Genomic DNA, 4754 nt, shown 5'->3' on the forward strand with positions numbered 1-4754 from the left:
AGTGATGACCTCTGACCTGAACCTTCAGAGCCACATTAAGACAGTCACAAATTCGGCCTTCTGTCACCTGAAGAACATCTCCAGGATCAGAGGACTAATGTCTCAGTGAGATCTAGAGAAACTCATCCAGGCGTTTATCTTTAGCCGCATTGATTCCTGCAGCAGCGTCTTCACAGGTCTGACTAATAAATCAATCCTCCAGCTGCAGCTGATCCAGAAGCTGCTGCTGCTGTTCTCACTAAAACCAGGAAGATAGAGACATAACACCAGTTTTAAAGTCCCTACACTTTAAAATACTGTTAGTTTATAAACCACTGAACGGTTTAGCACCACAACACATTAAAGATCTGTTATTGCTGTACCAACATCTAGACCCCTCAGATCTTCTGGTTCTGGTTCTGCTCTGCATCCAGAACCAGAACCAAACGAGGAGAAGCAGCATTCAGTTTCTATGCACCACAAATCTGAAACAAACTTCCAGAAAACTGTAAAACAGCTGAAACACTGAGAGCCTTTAAATCTCAACTTAAAACCATATTTAGAGTTGCTTATGGCTAAATTAGGGTTAGAGTGTGGGGTTTTGATGTCTTTGATGTTTTTAATGTTTTTATCTTTACTTTTTATCTATTTATTCATTTCTTTTTATTTCTCCTTCTCACTGTTTACGTTTTAATGATATAAAGCCCCCCGGAAAATGTCCCAGTTAAATGATGTTTAACTAAAGTCCTTCAGGGTTTAGAGTCGCAGTTGACGGCATTTCAACTAAAACCTAGAGGTTGGAGTCCTTGTCAAACAGTGTTTTTGACTAAAGTCCCAGAGGGTTGGAGTCCCAGTTAAACGACATTTAACTGAAGTCCTAAAAGGGGTTTTAATGTTTTTATCTTTCTTAATCTTTTTCAAAATGTCTTTCTCACTGTTTCGGTGATTTTAATGTTTTTATCTTTAAAAGAAAAAAAAAAGTCCTAGAGGTTAGAGTCCTTGTCAAACGGCGTTTTGACTAAAGTCTAAAGGGTTGGAGTCCCAGTTGACGGCGTCTCAACTAAAGTTCTACAGCTTTTTATTTCTCTTTCTCAGTGTTTATGTTTTAATTATGTTTTTTAAATCTCTTTCTCTTTCTCACATGCTGTTTTTATCTTAATTATGTAAAGCTCTTTGAAATGCCTTGCTGCTGAAATGTGCTATACAAATAAAATTTGATTGATTGATTGATTGATTGATTGATTGATTGATTGATTGATTGATTGATTGATTGATTGATTGATTGATTGATTGATTGATTTTGGGCCTCACTTTAGCAAAACAAACAGTTCAGCTTCAAACTGGATCATGTAGAAAAATGAACATAGAAACAGCTCATGCTAGCATCTACAGCAGATCCGTGTTACTGAGTTTGACCGTGTTCTGTGACCTTTAACCTGTGAACGTGTTTCTAATGGAAACGTGTCAAAAAGATGAGGAGCCATCATCATCATCATCATCGTTGGACCAAAGACTGAACTCTATATGCTGATGACGGCCTCGTATTATTTTGTCGCTAAGCTAATGATTGCTAATTTAGCCGCTAATGAGTTTCATCTTTTAACAGTTGTTCCTGTTCCACTGGGTCACCTCGGGGGTTCTGTTGGGTTCCATAATGACGTCATAGCAACGACCTTTTGCACGTGACGTCAGAACTCCGCCCGCTCCGGCCGTCAAAGCAACCAATGAGCTCCTTTAACGTTAGTCCAAAAACAGGCCTCTGTAGCCCAATATCACGTGGCAAAACTTTCAGTCGCTCTGTTCAGTGCTCCCGTCCCTCACTTCCGACGTGGCGCCTCGAATGGTTAGTGACGTAGCTGCAAAGGGTCAACAGGGTCAAACAGGGTCAAACAGGGTCAAACAGGGTCAGTTGTGCAGAGTTAGAGGCCCAAATAGAACCCATCTGGGCCAATCTTCACTGTTTGGACTTTCCTTAGTGTATGACTAAACAACTGATGCTTTATTTAAAAAACACAAAACAAAGTCTGTGTTTCTGTTTAATAATTGTTGGTTCCAATCAGGCTGGAAAGAGAAATCTGTTGATCAGGAGAGTGGAGAAAAAAAACATCTTTTCAATGGAAACTGTCGGAAAAAATAGATGGGAAATTACATAAGAGACTATTAAAGTTAAGGGAAGAAAAGGAGGAGGAGGAGGAGGAGGAGGAGAAAAAAAAGGAGTGGGAGGAGTGAGAAAGTAAAAACTACAGAGCGAGAAGGAAAAGTGACAGAGTGAAACGGGAGGGAAGCTTCCAGCAGAAAATTTGTCTCAAGCTCCAAACATTCCTGTTTCTACATCTGGAGACGAAGACAAAGACCTGCAGGGAGGACAGAGGACAGACAGGAGACATCAGAGGACAGACAGGAGACATCAGAGGACAGACAGGAGACATCAGAGGACAGACAGGAGACATCAGGAGACATCAGAGGACAGACAGGAGACATCAGAGGACAGACAGGAGACATCAGGACACATCAGAGGACAGACAGGAGACATCTGGACATGCAGACTTCCTGGATGTTCCATTGAAGCCTGGAACAGAACCTGGGTTTCCTGGAGGGATGAGGCTGAAGGTTCTGGAGTGAGTCAGACCGACCCGTTTGACCCGTTTGAGGTTCCCCTGGCAGAACCCAGCCGGTGCTGACCGGACGCCTGCCAGCTGTCCAGGGATTGAACTGGACAACCAGTGGGAGCGGTTGAGTCTGGGTCCTGCGGGGTTCTGGTCCCGGCCCAGGATGTGGAGCTGAGGCTGCAGCAGCGTCAGATGATGGTTCTGCTGCTCGGGCCATGCTGAGAGGCGGTCCAGCTCTGGCGACTGTGTTCCTGTGTTCTGTGTGTCTGCTGGCGGCGCCGACCCCATCCCGCAGGAACAAGCTCTGCTCTCTGGGCCGGATCGACAAGGTGAAATCACTCAACGACTCGCTGCCAACGCAGGTGAGACTCAGAACCGGGCCGCAGAGTTCTGCAGATTTATGGGATGGTTTATCTTGGGTCTGTAGTTTATCAGCTGCTCGTCTTTAGAGCTGCACTCGGGTAAATGAGTGACAGCAGAGCGGAGCAAAGATCACCTGCATCTGATCACTGTGCTGCTGAAGCGAACCGGACCGAAACCGGGTCGTTCTTTAACAAATGGATCCATCCACATCCTCCCAGCTGGTCGTTCAGGAAAAACATGAAAAAAGAAAAAACTGCAAAATGAAACAAAATCCAGAAAATTCTTTCGCCAACAAAAACATGTTCAGAACCAAGAAGAACGGTCCATTTGGGCCGAGACCATCATGGAGCGGTTCATCAACTAATGTCCACCTGGTCTGGCCCCTAGTGGCTGCTGGAAACACTGCAGCTCGGTTCGGGTCAGGTGTTTCATTGAAGTGGGTCGCAGCAGCCGGTCCGTATGGTGGATGGAGGAAAAGCTTTGAACTTCATCCTTTTAACTCCTCTGGGATTTGGGGTCAAAGTTCAGGTATCTTTGGAGATGCTAATCAGCTGCCGCCAGAGGTAAAAACAAAAAAATCCTTCCAGCTGCACAAAACCACAACCAGAGGGAAAAACCATCCAACCTTCCACCAAAGAAATGAAGAGCGGATCTGCTCCAACATGCTGCGTGTTCAACGAATCCCAAGATGAACCCATGAATGTTTATTTTGTAATGAGATGACTGGGAATCATTTTAGACCTGAGGCTTCTTAACCAGAGCAGGTGAGCAATCCTCCGTCTCCTGAAACAAGTGGAGGCGAAACGCAGAACACGGCTGTCGAGCTATAAAAACTTCTTTTGGCCGCAAATGAAATGATGTTTCTTCCAACCTGTTGTGCCGCCCGTCATTAGATGTCTCCCCAGGCAGAGAGCCCTGTCAGATATGTATGGATTTACCCCACTTTGTGCTGAAACTGGTGAAATTTGGTGTTTTGTACAGTGTTTACAGTTTTATGTGGTAATTATGAGGTAATTATGATACTGATTGAGAAACTGGAACAAACAGACTTCAGGCACAAATCGAATAATCGTCACCAATCTGCTGGACGGGTTTGGACGTGTTAAAGTTTGTTTTATCTGAAGCAGGGATCTAAGCTGCTCTTCTGAGCTGGTTGGTGCCGATGAGCTGCATGTAGAGACAAGTTTCCACTGCGATCTAAGAAACGGAAGACAGCCTGAGGGGAGACGGCAGCAAGCAGTGAAAATACCAACGACGGTTTCCTCTCCTCCTGACTGAAGCATCAGTCAGGAGGAGACTGATGACCCATCGCTCCTCTGGAGGATCAGAAATCCTTCAGGTTCTGAAGTTTTAACTTTCTATGAATGAACTGATCCTGGATCACAGCCTTCAGTAAACATGAAACGTTTGGCAGGACTGAACCTCCACAAGGAGGCGCTGTGACAGCACACCTATAAACTGGTGAACTGGGATCGAAGGTCAGCAAAGGTGACCTTCATAGGAGGCCTAAGCGATGGGATCCAACCAATCAGATCCAGCATTTCCATCTCCAGTGATCAATCAGCTTCCGCTAATAAGCTAGTCAGCTAATTAGCATTTTTTCTAACTTTGAAAACATTTAGCTCTCTTAGCTTCCCCTAAAGTAATTGTTCCAAATGAATTCTAAAGTGCTAATTTACTTGGCTGTTTGTAAACTTTTAGTTTAGATTTTTCTGGTTTAAAATCTCCTGAAGTCCTGCTTGCTTTCTGACCGGAGCCCTACTGCGGTCAGTTAGGCTAGATTAGCAACCGTTAGCAAGACTC

The sequence above is a fragment of the Poecilia formosa genome, unplaced genomic scaffold, assembly GCF_000485575.1.
Source record: "Poecilia formosa unplaced genomic scaffold, Poecilia_formosa-5.1.2 Scaffold265, whole genome shotgun sequence".
Taxonomy (NCBI): Eukaryota; Metazoa; Chordata; class Actinopteri; order Cyprinodontiformes; family Poeciliidae; genus Poecilia; species Poecilia formosa.